The following is a 25,103-nucleotide window of genomic DNA, read 5'->3' on the forward strand; positions in this document are numbered from 1 at the left end:
AAATAAAGTTATTACCCCCTAAACCGCCGCTCCCGGACCCCACCGCAACCTACATTATACATATTAACCCCTAATCTGCCGCCCCCTATACCGCCGCCACCTACATAAACTAATTAACCCCTATCCTGTGGATCCCGGACCCCGCCGCAACTAAATAAATTGTTTAACCCCTAAACCGCCGCTCCCGGACCCCGCCACAACTATAATAAATATGTTAACCCCTAAACCGCCACTCCCGGACCCCGCCGCCACCTACATAATACCTATTAACCCCTATCCTGCCCCCTCTATACCGCCGCCACCTATAATAAATTTATTAACCCCTATCCTGGCTCCCCTACACCGCCGCCACTATAATAAAATTATTAACCCCTAAACCTAAGTCTAACACTAACCCTAACACCCCCCTAACTTAAATATTAATTAAATAAATCTAAATAATATTACTCTTATTAACTAAATTAATCCTATTTAAAGCTAAATACTTACCTATAAAATAAACCCTAAGATAGCTACAATATAACTAATAGTTACATTGTAGCTATTTTAGGATTTATTTTTATTTTACAGCCAACTTTGTATTTATTTTAATTAGGTACAATAGTTATTAAATAGTTATTAACTATTTAATAACTACCTAGCTAAAAGAAATACAAATTTACCTGTAAAATAAATCCTAACCTAAGTTACAATTTAACCTAACTCTAGACTATCATTAAATTAATTAAATAAATTAGCTACAAATGCCTACAATTAAATACAATTAAATAAACTAAACTAAATAACAAAAACCCCCCACTAAATTACAGAAAATAAAAAAATATTACAAGAATTTTAAACTAATTACATCTAATCTAAGCCCACTAATAAAATAAAAAAGTCCCTACCCTATTCTACATTACAAAGTAATCAGCTCTTTTATCAGCCCTTAAAAGGGCTTTTTGCGGGGCATTGCCCCAAAGTAATCAGCTCTTTTACCTGTAAAAAAAAAAATACAACCCCCCAACATTAAAACCCAGCTCCCACATACCCCTACTCTAACCCACCCAAACCCCCCTTAAATAAACCTAACACTAACCCCCTGAAGATCTCCCTACCTTGAGTCATCTTCAGCCAGCCGGGCCGAAGTCTTCATCCAATGGGGCAGAAGAGGACATCCAGACCGGCAGAAGTCTTCATCCTATCCGGGCAGAAGAGGACATCCGGACCGGCAGACATCTTCATCCAAGCGGCATCTTCTATCTTCATCCATCTGATGAGGAGCGGCTTCATCTTCAAGACCTCCAGCGCGGAGCATCCTTCCTGGCCGACGGACTAACAACGAATGACGGTTCCTTTAAATGACGTCATCCAAGATGGCGTCCCTCGAATTCTGATTGGCTGATCCAATCAGCCAATTGGATTGAACTTCAATCTGATGGGCTGATTCAATCAGCCCATCAGATTTTTCCTACCTTAATTCTGACTGGCTGATAGAATCCTATCAGCCAATCGGAATTCGAGGGACGCCATCTTGGATGACGTCATTTAAAGGAACCGTCATTCATCGTTAGTCCGTCAGCCAGGAAGGATGCTCCGCGTCGGAGGTCTTGAAGATGGAGCCGCTCCTCGTCGGATGGATGAAGATAGAAGATGCCGCTTGGATGAAGATGTCTGCCGGTCCGGATGTCCTCTTCTGTCCAGATAGGATGAAGACTTCTGCCAGTCTGGATGTCCTCTTCTGCCCCATCGGATGAAGACTTCGGCTCGGCTGGGTGAAGACGACTCAAGGTAGGGAGATCTTCAGGGGGTTAGTGTTAGGTTTATTTAAGGGGGTTTGGGTGGGTTAGAGTAGGGGTATGTGGGTGGTGGGTTTTAATGTGGGGGGGTTGTATTTTGTTTTACAGGTAAAAGAGCTGATTACTTTGGGGCAATGCCTCGCAAAAAGCCCTTTTAAGGGCTGGTAAAAGAGCTGATTACTTTGTAATGTAGAATAGGGTAGGGACTTTTATTTTTTTTATTTTTTTTTATTTTATTTTATTAGGGGGCTTAGATTAGGAGTAATTAGTTTTAAATTCTTGTAATATTTTTTTATTTTCTGTAATTTAGTGTTTTTTTTTTTTGTAATTTACTTTAGTTTATTTAATTGTATTTAATTGTAGGTATTTGTAGCTAATTTAGGCTTAGATTTGGAGTTTGGCGGTAGCCGTGAAAACCAGCGTTAGAGGCTCCTAATGCTGGTTTTAGGCTACCGCCGGTATTTGGAGTCAGTCAAAAAAGGGTCTAACGCTCACTTTTCAGCCGCGACTTTTCCATACCGCAGATCCCCTTACGTAAATTGCGTATCCTATCTTTTCAACGGGATCTTTCTAACTCCGGTATTTAGAGTCGTGTCTGAAGTGAGCGTTAGAAATCTAACGACAAAACTCCAGCCGCAGAAAAAAGTCAGTAGTTAAGAGCTTTCTGGGCTAACGCCGGTTCATAAAGCTAACTACTGTGCCCTAAAGTACACTAACACCCATAAACTACCTATGTACCCCTAAACCGAGGTCCCCCCCACATCGCCGCCACTCGATTAAATTTTTTTAACCCCTAATCTGCCGACCGCCACCTACGTTATACTTATGTACCCCTAATCTGCTGCCCCTAACACCGCCGACCCCTATATTATATTTATTAACCCCTAACCTGCCCCCCACAACGTCGCAGCCAGCTACCTACAATAATTAACCCCTAATCTTCCGACCGCAAAGAGCCGCCACCTACATTATAGCTATGTACCCCTAATCTGCTGCCCCTAACACCGCCGACCCCTATATTATATTTATTAACCCCTAATCTGCCCCCCTCAATGTCGCCTCCACCTGCCTACACTTATTAACCCCTAATCTGCGGAGCGGACCGCACCGCTACTATAATAAAGTTATTAACCACTAATCCGCCTCACTAACCCTATAATAAATAGTATTAACCCCTAATCTGCCCTCCCTAACATCGCCGACACCTAACTTCAATTATTAACCACTAATCTGCCGACTGGAGCTCACCGCTATTCAAATAAATGTATTAACCCCTAAAGCTAAGTCTAACCCTAACACTAACACCCCCCTAAGTTAAATATAATTTTAATCTAACGAAATTAATTAACTCTTATTAAATAAATTATTCCTATTTAAAGCTAAATACTTACCTGTAAAATAAATCCTAATATAGCTACAATATAAATTATAATTATATTATAGCTATTTTAGAATTTATATTTATTTTACAGGTAACTTTGTATTTATTTTAACCAGGTACAATAGCTATTAAATAGTTAAGAACTATTTAATAGCTAAAATAGTTAAAATAATTACAAATCCAATCAGCCAATCAGATTGAGCTCGCATTCTATTGGCTGATCTGAACAGCCAATAGAATGTGAGCTCAATCTGATTGGCTGATTGGATCAGCCAATCGGATTAAACTTGATTCTGATTGGCTGATTCCATCAGCCAATCAGAATATTCCTACCTTAATTCCGATTGGCTGATAGAATCCTATCAGCCAATCGGAATTCGAGGGACGCCATCTTGGATGATGTCATTTAAAGGAACCGTCATTCGTCGTTCAGTCGTCGGCCAGGATGGATGTTCCGCGTTGGAGGTCTTCAGGATGCTGCCGCTCTGCTCCGGATGGATGACGATAGAAGATGCCTCTTGGATGAAGACTTCAATCGGATGGAAGACCTCTTCTGCCCCGCTTGGATGAAGACTTCTACCGGATGGAGGACCTCTTCTTGCTCCGCTTGGATGAAGAATTTGGCTCGGCTGGGTGAAGACGACTCAAGGTAGGGAGATCTTCAGGGGCTTAGTGTTAGGTTTATTTAAAGGGGGTTTGGGTTAGATTAGGGGTATGTGGGTGGTGGGTTGTAATGTTGGGGGGGGGTATTGTATGTTTTTTTTTACAGGCAAAAGAGCTGAACTTCTTGGGGCATGCCCCGCAAAGGGCCCTGTTCAGGGCTGGTAAGGTAAAAGAGCTTTGAACTTTAGTAATTTAGAATAGGGTAGGGCATTTTTTTATTTTGGGGGGCTTTGTTATTTTATTAGGGGTCTTAGAGTAGGTGTAATTAGTTTAAAATTGTTGTAATATATTTCTAATGTTTGTAAATCTTTTTTTATTTTTTGTAACTTAGTTCTTTTTTATTTTTTGTACTTTAGTTAGTTTAGTTTATTTCATTGTATTTATTTGTAGGAATTGTATTTAATTTATTTATTGATAGTGTAGTGTTAGGTTTAATTGTAGATAATTATAGGTATTTTATTTAATTAATTTATTGATAGTGTAGTGTTAGGTTTAATTGTAACTTAGGTTAGGATTTATTTTACAGGTAAATTTGTAATTATTTTAACTATTTTAGCTATTAAATATTTCTTAACTATTTAATAGCTATTGTACATGGTTAAAATAAATACAAAGTTACCTGTAAAATAAATATAAATCCTAAAATAGCTATAATATAATTATAATTTATATTGTAGCTATATTAGGATTTATTTTACAGGTACGTATTTAGCTTTAAATAGGAATAATTTATTTAATAAGAGTTAATTAATTTCGTTAGATTAAAATTATATTTAATTTAGGGGGGTGTTAGTGTTAGGGTTAGACTTAGCTTTAGGGGTTAATACATTTATTAGAATAGCGGTGAGCTCCAGTCGGCAGATTAGGGGTTAATAATTTAAGTTAGGTGTCGGCTATGTTAGGGAGGGCAGATTAGGGGTTACTACTATTTATTATAGGGTTAGTGAGGCGGATTAGGGGTTAATAACTTTATTATAGTAGCGGTGCGGCCGCTCGGCAGATTAGGGGTTAATAAGTGTAGGCAGGTGGAGGCGACGTTGAGGGGGGCAGATTAGGGGTTAATAAATATAATATAGGGGTCGGCGGTGTTAGGGGCAGCAGATTAGGGGTACATAGGGATAATGTAAGTAGCGACGGTTTACGGAGCGGCAGATTAGGGGTTAATAATAATATGCAGGGGTCAGCGATAGCGGGGGCGGCAGATTAGGGGTTAATAAGTGTAAGGTTAGGGGTGTTTTGACTCGGGGTACATGTTAGAGTGTTAGGTGCAGACGTAGGAATTGTTTCCCCATAGGAAACAATGGGGCTGCGTTAGGAGCTGAACGCGGCTTTTTTGCAGGTGTTAGGGTTTTTTTCAGCTCAAACAGCCCCATTGTTTCCTATGGGGGAATCGTGCACGAGCACGTTTTTGAGGCTGGCCGCGTCTGTAAGCAACTCTGGTATCGAGAGTTGAAGTTGCGTTAAATATGCTCTACGCTCCTTTTTTGGAGCCTAACGCAGCCATTCTGTGGACTCTCAATACCAGAGTTATTTTAAAGGTGAGGCCAGAAAAAAGCCAGCGTTAGCTACGCGGGTCGTTACCGACAAAACTCTAAATCTAGCCGTTATTTAATTAATTTAATGATAGTGTAGTGTTAGGTTTAAATGTAACTTAGGTTAGGATTTATTTTACAGTTAAATTTGTATTTCTTTTAGCTAGGTAGTTATTAAATAGTTAATAACTATTTAATAACTATTGTACCTAGTTAAAATAAATACAAAGTTACCTGTAAAATAAAAATAAATCCTAAAATAGCTACAATGTAATTATTAATTACATTGTAGCTATCTTAGGGTTTATTTTACAGGTAAGCATTTAGTTTTAAATAGGAATAATCTATTTAATTATAGTGTAGTGTTAAGTGTAATTGTAACTTAGGTTAGTTTTTATTTTACAGGTAAATTTGTCTTTATTTTAACTAGGTAGCTATTAAATAGTTAATAACTATTTAATAACTATTGTACCTAGTTAAAATAAATACAAAGTTGCCTGTAAAATAAAATAAATTCTAAAATAGCTACAATGTAACTATTAGTTATATTGTAGCTATCTTAGGATTTATTTTATAGGTAAGTATTTAGTTTTACATAGAATTAATTTAGTTAATAAGAGTAATATTATTTAGATGTATTTAATTAATATTTAAGTTAAGGGGGTGTTAGGGTTAGTGTTAGACTTAGGTTTAGGTGTTAATAATTTTATTATAGTGGCGGCGGTGTAGGGGGGGCAGGATAGGGGTTAATCAATTTATTATAGGTGGCGGCGGTATAGGGAGGGCAGGATAGGGGTTAATAGGTATTATGTAGGTGGCGGCAGGGTCCAGGATTGGCGGTTTAGGGGTTAACATATTTATTATAGTTGCGGCGGGGTCCGGGAGCGGCGGTTTAGAGGTTAAACTATTTATTTAGGTGTGGCGGGGTCCGGGATCGGCAGGATAGGGGTTAATAAGTTTATGTAGTGGCAGCGGTATAGGGGGCGTCAGATTAGGGGTTAATAGGTACAATGTAGGTGGCGGCGGGGTCCGGGAGCAGTGGTTTAGGGGTTAATATATTTATTATAGTTACGGCGGGGTCTAGGAGCAGCGGTTTAGGGGTTAATAACTTTAGTTGCGGGGGGCTCTGGGGGCGCCGGTATAGGGGGTAGAACAGTATAGTATAGTGTGAGTGCTTAGTGACAGGGGTATCAATAAAGCTGTAAAAATGCCAGAGAGCAGCGAGATTGATGAGTGATAACTATCACAGTCCGCTGTTCATCGCCCCGTAATTGGTGGGCGGCTTTTTGACAGATTTATTGATAACTTTGGCGAGCGTATTCAGGTCCGCGGCGGCGATGTGAGGCGAGCTTAGGCGAGTGTATTGGGCCGGCGAATGCAGGTAAGTAGACGGCTTCATAACTAGAGGCCCATATATTCATATATAAATTAAAATGGTGTCTTTGGCCATTTCAGAGTGTATTGCATATGTGCTACATGATAAAATTATTCCAAATCGTTTTGGAATATTTGCAAACAAGTTGAAAAGGTTGGGTATGCACTTTATCAACTCCCTTTAGGTGTGGGATTTAGTAAGTGCAAATTGGTCTCAAAAACCTATTTAAAAAGAAAGAAAACATGGATTGTGATCATCAAAGTTGATGCTGTCCGTGCATCATATGGATGACTTTTCAACCAATCTGATATTTTTTTCAATATGAAAATTGTGTTACATTGTGATTATTCCAATTTTTAAAAAAAGACAGATTGGGAGCCAAAGCACAGCCAGTAAAAACGATCAACAAGATTGAAATTGACCCCATGGTATGTTTTCATCTATTAGGGCTGCCATGTGCAACAGGGATGTAATGACAACATTATTTGTGTAATTTTATCTATAAAGGAGCATTTAGATTCTGCAATCAATTTTTTAAAGGCAAATTCTAGCTTGGAAGATTTTATCTCACTATGCATGGTTCTGAATGTGACTGAGAGATAACTATATTACAAAAATAATCTAAAAGGTCTTAAAAAAAAAAAGATTCTAAACTATTCTATTCCTGCAGCAGTGATAAGGTTGTATTGCAACAGAAGGGGTTGGTTAGGCGTGTGGGTGAGAAGTGGTTGAGAATGTTCTGGAGATAAGAGTGGATGAGTATTGTTGCTGAGGAATAGTTGAAATGTGGCAATATTTCCAAGACAATATAAAGAGTGAGTTAATAGATGTGACGTCTGATGGACAACCTGTAGTAAAAAGTGATGTCCAGGTAGTGAGACAATAGATGGTAACGACAGGTTGTGCATTACTTAGAGGGAAGATAATATCAGTTTTGGATATGTTGCGTTTTAGGTAGCTGTGTTATATCCAGGTAGAGAATAAAGGCAGTTGGGGAAATCACAGAGTGTCAGAAGATCCGGTTGAGTAGAAATAGTGCATATGCATAGAGAATAAAAGTAGACCAATAACAGATGTTGCTTTAAAGCTTGTTTGGAGAAAGGATGTTGGATATCAGTTCAGGCTTCTCATCATGAGATGTTTTCTGTATATAGATTTGCTGTAGGAGTTGTCAAGTCTGGTGAATCTGCCGCACAAAAATATTTGCAGAAACCGCTCTCCTTTGTTTCTGACTATGTAGTGAACCAGAAACACGGATACAGCAGTCTCAAAATGCAGGTTGATGAGTTGAAGGGCAACTTATCTCCGTAAATCTTTGAGCATATATCCCAGTGGTCCCACATCTTGTAGAGCAAGCCCAATTGAAAACCTCTTTTACAATCTGTAAAATAAATAAATCTGCAGTCAGGCTAAACATTTCCCCATGTCTGGCTCTGGTTTAGCAACCACAATATTCATAGTGTATCTATAAAATCATGATTCACTTAGTTACACCAAGGCAGTTTTTTCAAGATATGGTAGTTTGGGTAACACGATTCAACACCTAAAAGTCGGAGATCAGAAGATATTGCACTTGTTTAACTCTACATGCCAAAAGCTATTTTTCTATTAAATCTATTCCTACGCAAATACCAGAGCTGGCACATAGACTTCGCTGCTGTTTGCCAACTTCCGTTCATCTCTGTATTTAGAAGCTGATATTTCTACTTGCTCTTTTGACCTAATGATAATTCAGACATTAAAGTTATATTAATCCAGATCGCTTTTCTGAACAGTCTTTTGCTGAGACTTGTACAAGTTTAGAATCAGCCTTTCCTAAGTAACAATAATACTCACTGTTCTTTTTAATTACAAAAAAAGAGTTATTAATTGTGAAACATCAGTAACAATTGCCCCCCCCCCCCCGTAGACAAAGAATGCAAAAAGGGTATTTTAACCCTATGAAAGAAAAGCTTTGTAAAATGTTAAAAAACTATGTTTCATGTTAATAATGCTTAAAGTTACTTTCTAGTGTAAAACTAAAATATTCAGTTTCACATTATGCTTTTAACTGATTTTAAAGGATTAAACCCATAGCCACAATTGCACTACCAGAACACTCATGGGTGTCTTAAAAGGGAGGGAGAGGGGGTAAATGCCCCCCCGTGGAATTTTACTCCTTATATCTAAGCATAGAGATAGATCCCCCCCATTTAATTAACTATTTTGATTCCAATGAGTCACCATTTTTAAAATGATGGTCAACCTATGTATGAAACAAGCAACTCTCCTGCTGTACTTTACTACTGATTACTTTGTGTTCAGGCAGTTTATTTTATTGCCCACCTCTTGAAAAATCTCTGTGGATGCCAATGAGAACACCCCCTTTCTGATCCAGATAATAATGCAATCAGTGACTGGATCATAAGTATGTAAGCCTATAATGGTGTTTAAATGTATATTGAAGCTATCAAGAAATTAACCGTGCATAAATCATTCCGAAATGTCAATGTTCATTGGTTGATAGAAACCATGTGTGCTGATATTACAAGTTGTCAGCAATGCAAAACGTGACTGAATGCTGAAAAGCATTGCGCTCACGGAAGTGTGCTTCTATAATCTCCTATGGAAGCCTCGTTCTGATGTCGTCAGAGGCTTTAGCACAGCCAAACTGGTAAATGGAGTTATTTATTAGTCAGCACTGATTGGCTAAAATGCATGTCTATCAAAAAGATTATTAGTGGCTTAGATACAAGGTAACAACAGAGGTAAAAAGTATATTAACATAAAAGTATCGATTATGCAAAACTGAGGAATTGGTAATAAAGGAATTATCCATCTTTTTAAACAGTAAAAATATTCAAGTAGGCTGTCCCTGTACTATAACTCATGTCTGGTTAGTGCACATAAAGAGTTAGTGTACTCCTGTCAGGTTTGTAATAATGTAAATAATTATTATAGATGTACTAAAAATTTGTAAATAATCTATAGAATATATATATATATATATATATATATATATATATATATATATATATATATATATATATATATATATATATATACATACTGTAGTCCCAAATGGATTTGCACTCACACCTTCCAAAAAAACAACTGCCAGGGTGTCAGGAGAATAGGTTCAATTCAATACAACAAAATATCTGCACTCACTGGACTTTGGTGAAAGTATGTTTATAGTGACGTTTCGGGGTATAACACCCCTTCCTCAGACACCCCTCCTGGTCTGAGGAAGGGGTGTTGTACCCTAAAACGTCACTATAAACATACTTTCACCAAAGTCCAGTGAGTGCGGATATTTTGTTGTACTATATATGTGTGTGTATATATATATATATGTACACAAATATACATTTAAAATAAAAATTACATTGGGTCACCTTTTTTAGTGGGATTAATTTAAGATCAACTGGAGCGTTTTTATATATTAAGATTTGTATAGGTTGAACTTGATGGATTTCTGTCTACTATGTTATTACTGTATGTTACTATGTTATTACTGTATGTTACTATGTTATTACTGTATGTTACTATGTTACCTTTAAAATGTTTTGTGAGTCCGGTTTAGAGTGTCTTGCACATGTGTAACATAAGAATTCTCCAATTTGTCTTAGAATACTTGCAAAGTAATCAAGTGCCTTTAGTTGTCAAATTCAATAACTGTAAAATGGTCTGAAAATTTGTTGAAAAGCATGGAGAAAATAGATTGTAATAATGGAAAACCTTTTGGCTCCATATTAAAAATAGGACTTTTTTTGTCAAGCTGAAAATGTGTTCACGGCTCCGAGAAACTGCAAAAATGTATTGAAATGAAAGTGCCTTTTTCAGGCCGAAAACAAATAAGCCAATAGATTAGAATCGACCCTCTAGTTTGCAACTGACACTAGTGCTGTATTAAAATAATCTAATGAATTGGATTATTTTATTTATTTTTGTTTTAAAATGACCCTTTAAAAGATTTAAAGGTATAGAAAGGTCAAAAAATGAAAATGTGCATGGGTGCAATCCAGTTTGAAATATAAACATTTTTGCAATATACTTTCTTCACCAAAAATGCTTTATACTAAATGCTATTACTGTTTTTTCTGTGGCATATGCACATATCCTGTTTTATCCTTTTCTTTGGCATATGCACATATCCTTTTTTATCCTTTTCTTTGGCATATGCACCAGTGATGTGCGGTGACTTCAGAGGCTGGTGAGGCAGTGGCTAGCAATCGGATACACCTTCATTCTTTAGATATCCTTTGTTGAAGAAATAGCAATGCACATGGGCGAGCCAATCGCATGAGGTATCTATATGGAGCCACCAATCAGTATCTACTGAGCATATTTAGATATGATTTTCAACAAAGGATATCAGATTTTCTTCATTCTTTTGATATCCTTTGTTGAAAAGCATATCTAAATATGCTTAGTAGCTACTGAGCATATTTAGATATGCTTTTCAACAAAGGATATCAAAAGAATGAAGAAATTCAGATATCCTTTGTTGAAAATCATATCTAAATATGCTCAGTAGCTATGAGCATATTTAGATATGCTTTTCAACAAAGGATATCAAAAGAATGAAGAAACTCAGATCTAAATATGCTCATTAGCTACTGAGCATATTTAGATATGATTTTCAACATAGGATATCTGATTTTCTTCATTCTTTTGATATCCTTTGTTGAAAATCATATCTAAATATGCTCAGTAGCTATGAGCATATTTAGATATGCTTTTCAACAAAGGATATCAAAAGAATGAAGAAACTCAGATCTAAATATGCTTAGTAGCTACTGAGTGTATTTTGATATGCTTTTCAACAAAGGATATCAAACGAATGAAGAAAATATGATATCCTTTGTTGGAAAAAATATCTAAATATGCTCAGTAGCTAATGATTATATTTAGATCTGATTTTCAACAAAAATACCATAGCATAGCAACTTGCAAGTTTTGCTTAAAATTCAATTCCTCCCCATTGCAAGTGGGATAGATATTTTATGTGGATTTCTGATGCATTGTAATTCAAATCCCTCTTGTTATATACATTATATTTATGTCTACACTGGCAATATACACCTTCAAAACTATGTTTATATGGTGATGTTTTTAAATGATTCCTTCTTATGTGTGTAAGAATCTTAATAAAAATGTATTAAAAAAATAAAATAAAAATAATCAAGATATTGGGCACAGATAAGGTATAGATGAATGACTGGTATAACTAGAGGCAATAGCTGGACGTATCTGCTGTACCAGGCAGCCAGTTTATTTTTGGATTAGGTTATTCAATCCATAAAAATCCCCCAACAAAGTATTGATTGACAGCCCTGGGAATGAGAAATAACTAATGTGGATTTTTTTCTTCTTGGGGGACTCTATGTTTTTTCACAAAGGATACTGTGTGCCTAGGTCAGCATCCAACGTTTGAGAAAAGGAAGTGAGGAACTTATACTGTAGCATCCAGTTTGAGGATGAGGTTCCTGAGAACCTTCCTCTTATGGAATCCACAGAAGTACTTTGTATACAATTTCAGCCTTGGCATTTGCTGTTTCAAACAGCTGTGGATTCCATAAGAGGAAGGTTCTCAGGCACCTCATCCTCAAACTGGATGCTACAGTATAAATTCCTCACTTCCTTTTCTCAAATGTTGGATGCTGACCTAGGCACATAGTATCCTTTGTGAAAGAACATAGAGTCCCCCCAACAAGAAAAAAAAAATCCACATTAGTTATTTGTCATTCACAGAGCTGTCAAACAATACTTTGTTGGGGGATTTTTATGGATTGAATAACCTAATCCCAAAATAAACTGACTGGCACAGCAGATACGTCCAGCTATTGCCTCTAGTTATACCAGTCATTCATCTATACCTTATTGTCTGTTGATGTGGCTGATATATTCCTCTGTGCCCAATACCTTAATTTTTTTATTTTGTTTAAATACATTTTTATTAAGATTTTCACACACATAACATTAGGAATCATTCAAAAACATCACCAGATAAACATGCCATGGTTTTAAAGGTGTATATTTCCACTGTAGACATAAATATAATGTATATAACAAGAGGGATTTGAATTACAATGCATCAGAAATCCACATAAAATATCTATCTCAATTGCAATGGGGAGTAATTGAATTGTAGGTGCACAGAAAAAAGGGAAGGGGGAAAAATCATATATTGTAAATAACAATCTATCAAGAGCCTACCTCTCCACTAAACCACAACTAGGTGTGCTATCTTGATTTTTAAGGTTTTCATCAAAGCTGGCTCTGATGATTAGCTGCCTGTCATAAAGGCTCATGTCATACTAAAACTAAATGTTTTCAAGGGTCAGAAGATAAATTTAAAAAGCTGAAAAAGTGACTTAAAGTGAATACTGAAAACACTGGCATTGCAGATGATTGTGACAAAAAAATTGTCACAATCATCTGCAGACTGCACTGCCAGAAAGTCTCTCTAAAGTGCAGAACTAATGTTTTAAATGATAATGTGATCAGAAACATTGTGCTGTTCTGGTCATTGGGGGCACATGACGTGAGAAGGCCCCCACAGACCCTCCCCCTCCTCCCTCCAGTACAAAATGCCAAGGAGTATTTTATTTTTTTACAAGACTGGTATTCACGCCATGCCAGAAGTCTGGGTTCACATTTTTTACCTCCACTTTTCTCTTGCCATGAGCTGGACTGGCCCTGGCCCCCCTCCGGCAGCAGTGGCTCTTTCACTATCAGACATACCTCCTTAAGTCCTTAGTCAGCGTCGCCTCGGCCCGCCTGGCTGGCTCAGACTTCCTTAGCAGCTTGGTCCTCCTTAGAAGCTCGGCTCCTTCCTTCACGTGTGTGGCCACTGTCTGTCTGCTGCAGCTGCCGTTAGCTCACCCACCGGTGTCATGAAGAAAAAGCGCCAGTGTCCCAGCCCAGGTCAGCCTGTCTCTGTGTTACTGGCAGTGGCTTCATTCTCTTCTGACATCTTCTGCCTCGCAGCCTGAGCCTCCTTTTTTCCCGCTCAGCAGCCGACAAATGTTTCAGTGACAGTCAGAGCGTTGCCATGGTAACCAGCCAGCCCCAGAGAGACTCAGACGACTTGCTGAATTCTGATTGGCTGAGTCTCTGAGAGGCGGCCAGGGCTTAGTCCGGAGGCTTTCACAGTCAAGCCTCCAGTGGGAGCGTATGGGGCGCATTGGAGAGCACTGCATTAGCACCTTTTCTCCTCTTGGTTGCAGTCTCTCAGTGGCCCATACACTTCCACAGTGAGTCAATACATTCATATTGCGCAATGCAAGGACAGCTGGCTGGCCTTGTCTTGGGCAATATGAATGTATTGAATTATGTATTATATTGTATTACGTTTTTTTATATAAGTTTTACACAAGCACATGAATTTGGTGGAGGGGTAGGGGGGTCACCTTTTTTTATTAAAAAAAAAAAATATGAAAAAATTTTTTTTTTTTTTTTTTTTTTATCAAAAGGCTGTTATTACATACATTGGCCAGGGGAGGCACTGCCTCACCTGCCTCCTGTGACTGCACATCACTGATATGCACATATCCTGTGAAGGCTGTACACCAGTATTCAAATGTTATGCCTGCTCAGAAAACTGGTGGTGGTGTGTATGGCTTCTGAAGACATAATTTGTGTTATAGAAGCCACTGCTGACCCTCTGAGAAGGTGTGGTGCACAGGCCCTCACAGGATATATAAGTATGCTACTGAAAAACAGCAATAACTTTTACTAGAAGCATTTTTTGCTAATAAAAGTATATTGCAAAAACAATTCTATTTCAATATATTGCACCCATGCACATTTAATTTTTTACCACCTTTGCCTTTAAACTTTTTTGTTACTGTTTAGTCTTTTTTTCCACATTGTACAATTTAAATGAGATTGCAGTAGAGATGTGCATTTGAGCTTCAGATGAATTTAAATTAATCTAAATTTTGCTTATATGTTGAGTTGTCCATTACACAAACAACCAAATACATTATTGAATGGAATAGACGAAGAACAAATAATTGCTTGACAAAATCGAGTCATTCATTTGTTCGTGCCATTTGGCACTAAAAAGGTGCAGGAAGGGAGGGAAGGAGTTATATTGTTTGGTTAATCAGCTGATTTGTTTGTAATGATGTACAGGGGGTCTGACCATGAATTTGTCCATTGTCCCCTGTCAAATCCTGCCATTTACTACTACCAATGACTAATGTTAGGGACAGCCAGTCAGGCACTAAATGTTGGATTTTAGTCATACAGGCTTGTCCAATCAAGCCTTAAACTAGCATAGGGAGGTGGGAGACTAGAGGAGGCTTGAGTTATTGGAGCATGCAGCTTTGTGACTTTGATGCCTCTGTGAGCTAGTCATTGACTCAAATTCAATCAGAGAGCTGTATGTTCTGTTAACATTGAAATATAGATTATTTTAATTATTCAAATCCTATGGTGTAAGATTTTTGTTAATATTAGCTGTATTTATTTGCTGTTTGCATTGGAAATAGCGTTAATAAATCTGGATTCAATATTCATCCAAATCGAATGCCCATATGGCCGAAATTCGGCTGAATCAAACATTTGGGAAAATCCAAAACAAATCTTTCAGACAAAACCATTTTTTTTTTCACTCGTTTTGCCCTTTTCCTGATATTATGGGCCAGATTACGAGTGGAGCGCAAACGTGCGCTGGTAATATAGGTAAAGCGCAATGCGAACGCGACCTCACGTTTGTATTTCTTGGAAGCTTTAAGCTCATGGGCGTGCTTCTATAGGCTCCAATGAGATCCTCGTTCTGATGCTGTCATACACATCACAGAACCTAGCGCAGCGAAGGGGGTAAGTTGCACAGCAATGGGCAGCAAATTTAAAATATATATGTATATGAATATATACAGTACATATATATTTATGTGTTTATATACACATAACACATACAAATATATGTTTATAAGCATATACATATATATTTGTAGTTTTAACACAGACCATTTTGTAAAGGTACTTTTCAGTGCCGTTTTTTTTTTTTTAACACTCCACACCCGCCTACTTTAACCCCTTATAAATACTTCATGCAGTTATACTTTAATAAAATAAAGATGCTACTTTGTTTTTTATCAAGGCAAACTACACTGTATTTTGGGGGGGATTGGGGGACATTTTTTAATATTTTCAGGGGCTTATTGCTACCGCGAGCTGTAATGGCTGGTTATTTAACGTGCACCCGTAAACGTGTGAATTTGTCCATTTACGGGAGCAAGTTAAATTAGCGCTCAACTTGTAATCTAGCCATACATTATTAAAGCCGTAGACTTTCTAGTTCCTGTTAAAGGTAATTACCAACTCCTGATTTAACATTGCAATATTCCACACTGGGATTGGTTGCCCTCTCTAGTTACACATTTATAACTGGCTTGAGCAGAGAAGAAAACCTAGGTTTATTAACAGTTAGCTAGATTACGAGTTTTCAGCGCTATAGGGAAATTAACGACCGCCACAAAAGCGGCGTTATTTCACCTCCCTATAGCGCTGCTATTACAGGTTTACAAAAAGCAGGCTAGCGCGGGCAATATGGTGGCATTGAGCTCCATACCGCACCCAAATACAAGCGCTGCTTTGACGTGCTCGTGCACGATTTCCCCATAGACATCAATGGGGAGAGCCGTCAATAAAGAAGCCTAACACCTGTGATCGTCGAAACAAAAGCTCCATAATGCAGCCCCATTGATATCTATGGGGAAAGAAAAATTTATGTTAAACCTAACACCCTAACATAAAAACCACGTCTAAACACCCCTAATCTGCCTCCCCCGACATCGCCGTCACCTACATAATGTTATTAACCCCTAATCTGCCGCTCCTGATTTTGCATATAGTTATTAACCCCTAAGCTGCTGCCTTTAACATCGCCGTCACCTATATTACAGTTATTAACCCCTAATCTGCCACCCCAGTGTCGCCACTATACTAAAGTTATTAACCCCTAAACCTCTGGCCTCCAACATCACTAACAATAAATAAATATATTAACCCCTAACCCTAAGCATAACCCTAACCCTAACGTAAGCCTAAGTCTAACCCTAACACCCCCTAACTTAAATATAATTAAAATAAAGCTAAAAAAACTTACAATTATTACCTAAATAATTCCTATTTAAAACTAAATACATACTTACCTGTAAAATAAAACCTAAGCTAGCTACAATATAACTAATAGTTATACTGTAGCTATCTTAGGTTTTATTTATATTTCACAGCTAAGTTTGTATTTATTTTAACTAGGTAGACTAGTTAGTAAATAGTTATTAACTATTTAATAACTACCTAGTTAAAATAAATACAAAGTTAACTGTAAAATAAAACCTAACCTGTTACACTAAAAACTAACATTACAATAAAATAAAATAAATTAAAGTATTAAAATACAATTTTCTAACTTACAAAAAAATAAACACTAAATTACAAAAAATAAAAAAACGAAGTTATCAAAAATAAAAATGAATTACTTCTAATCTAATAGACCTATCAAAATAAAAAAAACCTAGCCTACACTAAACTGCCAATGGCCCTTAAAAGAGCCTTTTGTGGGGCATTGCCCAAAAGAAATCAGCTCTTTTACCTGTAAAAAAAAATACAAACACCCCCCAACAGTAAAACCCACCACTTAACCAACCAACCCCCCCAAATAAAAACCTAATACCCCCACCAAATAAACCTAAGCTAACCATTGCCCTGAAAACAGCATTTGGATGGGCATTGCCCTTCAAAGGGCATTTAGCTCTTTTACATTGCCCAAACCCTAAGCTAAAAAAAAACCACCCAAAAAACCCTTAAAAAACCCTAACACTAACCCCCAATGATCCACTTACAGTTATTGAAGTCCAGACATCCATAATCCTCCAGCTGGCGAAGTCCTCATCCAAGCGAGAAGAAGTCTTCATCCAGATGGCATCTTCGATCTTATCCGGCGCGGAGCGGGTCCATCTTCAAGACATCCGGCGCAGAGCATCCTCTTCTTACGGTCGTCGCTGGAAAATGAAGGTTCCCTTTAAGTGATGTCATCCAAGATGGCGTCCCTTACATTCCTTTTGGCTGATTTCTATCAGCCAATAGGAAATAAAGGGGAAAAAATCCTATTGGCTGTTGCAATCAGAGGTCAGAGGTTTAGGGGTTAACAATTTATTTTAGTATATTTCGTTGTGGGGGGCTTGCGGTTTAGTGGTTAATAGGTTTATTATAGCGGCGGTGTGGGAGGACGGCAGATTAGGGGTTAATAATCTTTAAATAGTGTTTGCGATGCAGGAGGGCAGCAGTTTAGGGGTTAATAGGTTTATTATAGAGGAGACGATGTCGGGGAGTGGCGGAATAGGGGTTAATAATTTTTTTGTGGCGGCAATGACCGGAGCAGCAGATTAGGGGTTAATAATTTTATTTTAGTGTTCGCAATGCGGGAGGGCCTTGGTTTAGGGGTTAATAGGTAGTTTATGGGTGTTAGTTTACTTTTTAACACTTTAGTTATGAGTTTTATGCTACAGCTTTGTAACATAAAACTCATAACTACTGACTTTAGATGGCGGTACGGATCTGGTTATAGGATGTACCGCTCAGTTTTTGGCCTCCCAGGCAAACTCGTAATACAGGCGCTATGGAAGTCCCATTGAATAAGGACTTTTTTAAAAGTGCGGCACTGCCGTTGCGTTACGGCCAAAAATGTGCGCGGTACACCTATACCTGCAAGACTTGTATTAGCGGCGTTAGTGAAAAAGCAGCGTTATGAAGCATAACGCTGCTTTTTCACTAACGCCAAACTCGTAATCTAGCTGATTATGATTTAACAGTTATTAACATTTAAGCAACTAATAAAATAAAATAAACAATACAACTGCATATTAATCTCTATTTTTTTGCTTTGGATACATTATTCTGACAATTATTTATTGAGAGTTTAAAAGGACAGTCTACTTGATTGTTGTATTGTTTAAAAAGATAGATAACGCCTTTACTACCAATGCTCTAGCATTGCCCAACCAACATTGTTATATTAATATACTTTATAACCTCTAAACCTCAAAATCTCTGCCTGTTTCTAAGCCCCAGCAGGCTGCCTCTTATCTCAGTGCATCTTGTTAGCTTTTCATAGCCAGTTAGTAATTGTTCATGTGAGCCATATGGATAACATTGTGCTCACTCCAGTGGAATTATGCATGAACCAACACTCGCTGTCTAAAATGCAAAAAAATGTAAAAAGCACTGAGATAAGGGGTGAGTCTGCAGAGGCTTTTATACAGGTAATCACAGAGGTAAAAAAGTATATTAATATAACAGTGTTGGTTATGCAAAACTGGGGAATTGGTAATAAAGGGGTTATCTATATTTTTAAACAATAACAATTTTCAAGTAGACTGTCCCTTTAATGCCCCTTTTACGGCTAGTAATACACCATAAGTAAAACCAAACTTCCAACCGTTAATGCAAAACATCATAAGATAAAAAAGAAAATGTACGTTTGTTTACAGTTCTTTAAAAACAAAAACAGATTGCAGTCTGCTTTGGGGAAAAAAATACAATAAGTTCCTGCTATTAAGCTTTAATCTTTTAGCTGTCAGAGAGAGTTGCAACGAGAGTTGAGTTTACAAGGTTTTATTTCATCCTTTGTTGTAAAAAGAAAACACATCTTCACAGATTAGGATCTGTAGGCAAAGAAGAGGTGAACTTTAGTCAAAGGAATATGTAGTTGAAATAATTTTATATTGCAAAACATATAGGCCTAGATTTAGAGTTGGGCGGTAGCCGTCAAAACCAGCGTTAGAGGCTCCTAACGCTGGTTTTTACCGCCCTCTGGTATTTGGAGTCAGTCATTAAAGGGTCTAACGCTCACTTTTCAGCCGCGACTTTTCCATACCGCAGATCCCCTTACGTCAATTGCGTATCCTATCTTTTCAATGGGATCTTTCTAACTCCGGTATTTAGAGTCGTGGCTGAAGTGAGTGTTAGAAATCTAACGACAAAACTCCAGCCGCAGAAAAAAGTCAGTAGTTAAGAGCTTTCTGGGCTAACGCCGGTTTATAAAGCTCTTAACTACTGTACTCTAAAGTACACTAACACCCATAAACTACCTATGTGCCCCTAAACCGAGGTCCCCCGACATCGCCGCCACTCGATTACATTTTTTTAACCCCTAATCTGCCGACCGCCACCTACATTATACTTATGTACCCCTAATCTGCTGCCCCTAACACCGCCGACCACTATATTATATTTATTAACCCCTAACCTGCCCCCCACAACGTCGCCCCCAGCTGCCTACACTTATTAACCCCTAATCTGCCGAGCGGATCTCACCACTACTATAATAAGGTTATTAACCCCTAATCCGCCTCACTCCCACCTCAATAACCCTATAATAAATAGTATTAACCCCTAATCTGCCCTCCCTAACATGGCCGACACCTAACTTCAATTATTAACCCCTAATCTGCCGACCGAATCTCGCCGCTACTGTAATAAATCGATTAACCCCTAAAGCTAAGTCTAACCCTAACCCTAACACCCCCCCTAAGTTAAATATAATTTAAATCTAACCAAATAAATTAACTCTTATTAAATAAATTATTCCTATTTAAAGCTAAATACTTACCTGTAAAATAAACCCTAATATAGCTACAATATAAATTATAATTATATTATAGCTATTTTAGGATTTATATTTATTTTACAGGTAACTTTGTATTTATTTTAACCAGGTACCATAGCTATTAAATAGTTAAGAACTATTTAATAGCTAAAATAGTTAAAATAATTACAAAATTACCTGTAAAATAAATCCTAACCTAAGTTACAATTAAACCTAACACTACACTATCAATAAATTAATTAAATAAAATACCTACAATTATCTACAATTAAACCTAACACTACACTATCAATAAATTAATTAAATACAATATCTACAAATAAATACAATTAAATAAACTAACTAAAGTACAAAAAATAAAAAAGAACTGTTACAAAAAATAAAAAAATATTTACAAACATCAGAAAAATATTAAAACAATTTTAAACTAATTACACCTACTCTAAGCCCCCAAATAAAATAACAAACCCCCAAAATAAAAAAATGCCCTACCCTATTCTAAATTACAAAAGTTCAAAGCTCTTTTACCTTACCAGCCCTGAACAGGGCCCTTTGCGGGGCATGCCCCAAAGAATTCAGCTCTTTTGCCTGTAAAAAAAACACATACAATACCCCCCCAACATTACAACCCACCACCCACATACACCTAATCTAACCCAAACCCCCCTTAAATAAACCTAACACTAAGCCCCTGAAGATCTTCCTACCTTATCTTCACCATACCAGGTTCACCGATCGATCCAGAGGAGCTCCTCCGATGTCTTGATCCAAGCCCAAGCGGGGGGCTGAAGATGTCCATGATCCGGCTGAAGTCTTCATCCAAGCGGGAGCTGAAGAGGTCCATGATCCGGCTGAAATCTTCTATCAACGGCATCTTCAATCTTCTTTCTTCCGTTTCCATGTTCATCCCGCCGACGCGGAACATCCATCTTCACCGACGACTTCCCGACGAATGACGGTTCCTTTAAGGGACGTCATCCAAGATGGCGTCCCTCGAATTCCGATTGGCTGATAGGATTCTATCAGCCAATAGGAATTAAGGTAGGAAAATTCTGATTGGCTGATCGGAACAGCCAATAGAATGCAAGCTCAATCTGATTGGCTGATTGAATCAGCCAATCGGATTGAACTTGATTCTGATTGGCTGATTCCATCAGCCAATCAGAATTTTCCTACCTTAATTCCGATTGGCTGATAGAATCCTATCAGCCAATCGGAATTCGAGGGACGCCATCTTGGATGACGTCCCTTAAAGGAACCGTCATTCGTCGGGAAGTCGTCGGTGAAGATGGATGTTCCGCGTCGGCGGGATGAACATGGAAACGGAAGAAAGAAGATTGAAGATGCCGTTGATAGAAGACTTCAGCCGGATCATGGACCTCTTCAGCTCCCGCTTGGATGAAGACTTCAGCCGGATCATGGACATCTTCAGCCCCCCGTTTGGGCTTGGATCAAGACATCGGAGGAGCTCTTCTGGATCGATCAGTGAACCTGGTATGGTGAAGATAAGGTAGGAAGATCTTGAGGGGCTTAGTGTTAGGTTTATTTAAGGGGGGTTTGGGTTAGATTAGGGGTATGTGGGTGGTGGGTTGTAATGTTGGGGGGGGTATTGTATGTGTTTTTTTACAGGCAAAAGAGCTGAATTCTTTGGGGCATGCCCCGCAAAGGGCCCTGTTCAGGGCTGGTAAGGTAAAAGAGCTTTGAACTTTTGAAATTTAGAATAGGGTAGGGCATTTTTTTATTTTGGGGGGCTTTGTAATTTCATTAGGGGGCTTAGAGTAGGTGTAATTAATTTAAAATTGTTGTAATATTTTTCTAATGTTTGTAAATATTTTTTTATTTTTTGTAACTTAGTTCTTTTTTATTTTTTGTACTTTAGTTAGTTTATTTCATTGTATTTATTTGTAGGTATTTTATTTTATTTATTTATTGATAGTGTAGTGTTAGGTTTAATTGTAACTTAGGTTAGGATTTATTTTACAGGTAATTTTGTAATTATTTTAACTATTTTAGCTATTAAATAGTTCTTAACTATTTAATAGCTATTGTACATGGTTAAAATAAATACAAAGTTACCTGTAAAATAAATATAAATCCTAAAATAGCTATAATATAATTATAATTTATATTGTAGCTATATTAGGATTTATTTTACAGGTAAGTATTTAGCTTTAAATAGGAATAATTTATTTAATAAGAGTTAATTTATTTCGTTAGATTTAAATTATATTTAATTTAGGGGGGTGTTAGTGTTAGGGTTAGACTTAGCTTTAGGGGTTAATACATTTATTAGAATAGCGGTGAGCTCCAGTCGGCAGATTAGGGGTTATTGTTTGAAGTTTGGTGTCGGCGATGTTAGGGAGGGCAGATTAGGGGTTAATACTATTTATTATAGGGTTATTGAGGCGGGAGTGAGGCGGATTAGGGGTTAATAACTTTATTATAATAGCGGTGCGGTCCGGTCAGCAGATTAGGGGTTAATAAGTGTAGGCAGGTGGAGGCGACGTTGTGGGGGGCAGATTAGGGGTTAATAAATATAATATAGGGGTCGGCGGTGTTAGGGTCAGCAGATTAGGGGTACATAGGGATAATGTAAGTAGCGGCGGTTTACGGAGCCGCAGATTAGGGCTTAAAAAAAATATGCAGGTGTCAGTGATAGCGGGGGCGGCAGAATAGGGGTTAATAAGTGTAAGGTTAGGGGTGTTTAGAATCGGGGTACATGTTAGAGTGTTAGGTGCAGACGCAGGAAGTATTTCCCCATAGCAAACAATGGGGCTGCGTTAGGAGCTGAATGCGGCTTTTTTGCAGGTGTTAGGTTTTTTTTCAGCTCAAACAGCCCCATTGTTTTCTATGGGGGAATCGTGCACGAGCACGTTTTTGAAGCTGGCCGCGTCCGTAAGCACCGCTGGTATCGAGAGTTGAAGTTGCGTTAAATATGCTCTACGCTCCTTTTTTGGAGCCTAACGCAGCCATTCTGTGAACTCTCAATACCAGCGATATTTAAAAGGTGCGGCCAGAAAAAAGCACGCTTTGGCCGCAGAACTCTAAATCTAGGCGATAAAGAGTACATCACACACTGTACATTTTTCATTTAAATATTATCATCTCTCTTCCTTTTTGACAAAAGCCCATCAGTTAAGAGTCTATTATAGTTGTCATGGTTTAATAAACAGAACCAGAAAGTAGATGGGTCTTCCAATTGAACAGCTAGAGTTTGGTTATTTAGTCCGGTAAAATCTAACAATCAGTGTGATTTAACATACAGTCATTAATGGCGACAAAGATTGGAGAATGCAGCAGATCATTAACAGAAGACATGAAATTTTCTGTGGCATCCCCTTCCTCTCTGTACCGCTTTGTTGTGTTTTCTTAAAACTTTCCCTCTTTCCCCCCCTCCCATTAAACTGTAGCAATAAACAATAAACCCCCCCTCCCACACTCAATGTAGTATCAAACATCAACTTGCCTGTTCTTTCACTGCACCCGCCGCCTATCCAGGGAGAGAGCCCCACCTCCTCTAGACATTTATAGGTTTCTGCAGTCAATTGTCGTCTCTCAACTCCCTATATATTTCAGTTCCTGTCCTAGATCCAAAGTGGCAGTGTGCCTAACCTCTCTTTCTATGTCTGATTAGTATCCGCTTAAAATCCAATAATTCCAGACTTTTAAAAATTGTTCGTGATTGGCTTGTATAAATGATGCTGATTCAGATAGCTTGTATATTGTCTTAATTTTCCCCATTACCTCTCCCCATGAGGGTATCCCTACCTTCCAGTAACGCGCCACACATATCCTAGTAGCTGTACATAAAATGTGTATGAATGTGTTTGTGGCTGAGTTAAAAGGCTTTATATGTTCATTTAACAAAGCTTGAGTCATTGTCAGGGTAATATTTTCCGAAAGCACCTCACTCAACAATTTAGATAAGTTAAACCATATCTGTTGTACCTGAGGGCATTCCCACCACATATGAATATATGTTCCTGCCTCCATACAACATCTATAGCAATTTTTACTACCGTTTTGAGTGTAATGTGACGTGATCATCGGAGTAAGGTACCACCTAAAAACATGATAATAATCATGCAGTTTTCATAATGCAGTTTTCTTTAAAATCTGCACTGATCATACCCTTTCCGGAGCTATGAAAGATCTCTTCCCATTCTTCTTTGGAATATATTATATTAGTATCTCGCTCCCACTTTTCCATTAAGAGGGATTTAGAGGTATGTTTGGCTGTCTGTAGTGTTATGTATAGGGTAGAGATTATTTTTTTATGTCGAGAATCAGTACTACAAACATTTTTCTAATGTCGTCAAGTTCTGTCTGGGATGTTGGAGTAAGACCTTAGAGATGGTTGATGCTATCTGTAGATATAGGAACCATTGTAATTTATCTGGCAGTATTTTTTCCTCTATCTGCTGGTGTGTAGCTAATTTTCCTTTGTGAAGAAAATCGGCTAGCCTATAGAGCCCCTTATTTGCCCATTTACCAATTAGCCCATGAAAATCTGGGCCCATCAGTGTCCATAGTGGCCTCATTAGTGAGTTTGATGGCAATAGCTTTAGAGTAGTGGACAGCGAGTACCACATTGACATCATCTCTCCTGTTATTTTCGAGGCCTTTGTCAATTTAAGTGTATCCTTCGGGTGTTCCCATAGGATATCTTCTGAGTGGTTATAACCTGCCATTAAAGTCTCCACTTTCACCCACACCAATTTGTTTTGTTTTTTGCTCATTAAGGTAGTTTGTGCTAATCTCGCTG

The sequence above is a fragment of the Bombina bombina genome, chromosome 7, assembly GCF_027579735.1.
Source record: "Bombina bombina isolate aBomBom1 chromosome 7, aBomBom1.pri, whole genome shotgun sequence".
Taxonomy (NCBI): domain Eukaryota; kingdom Metazoa; phylum Chordata; class Amphibia; order Anura; family Bombinatoridae; genus Bombina; species Bombina bombina.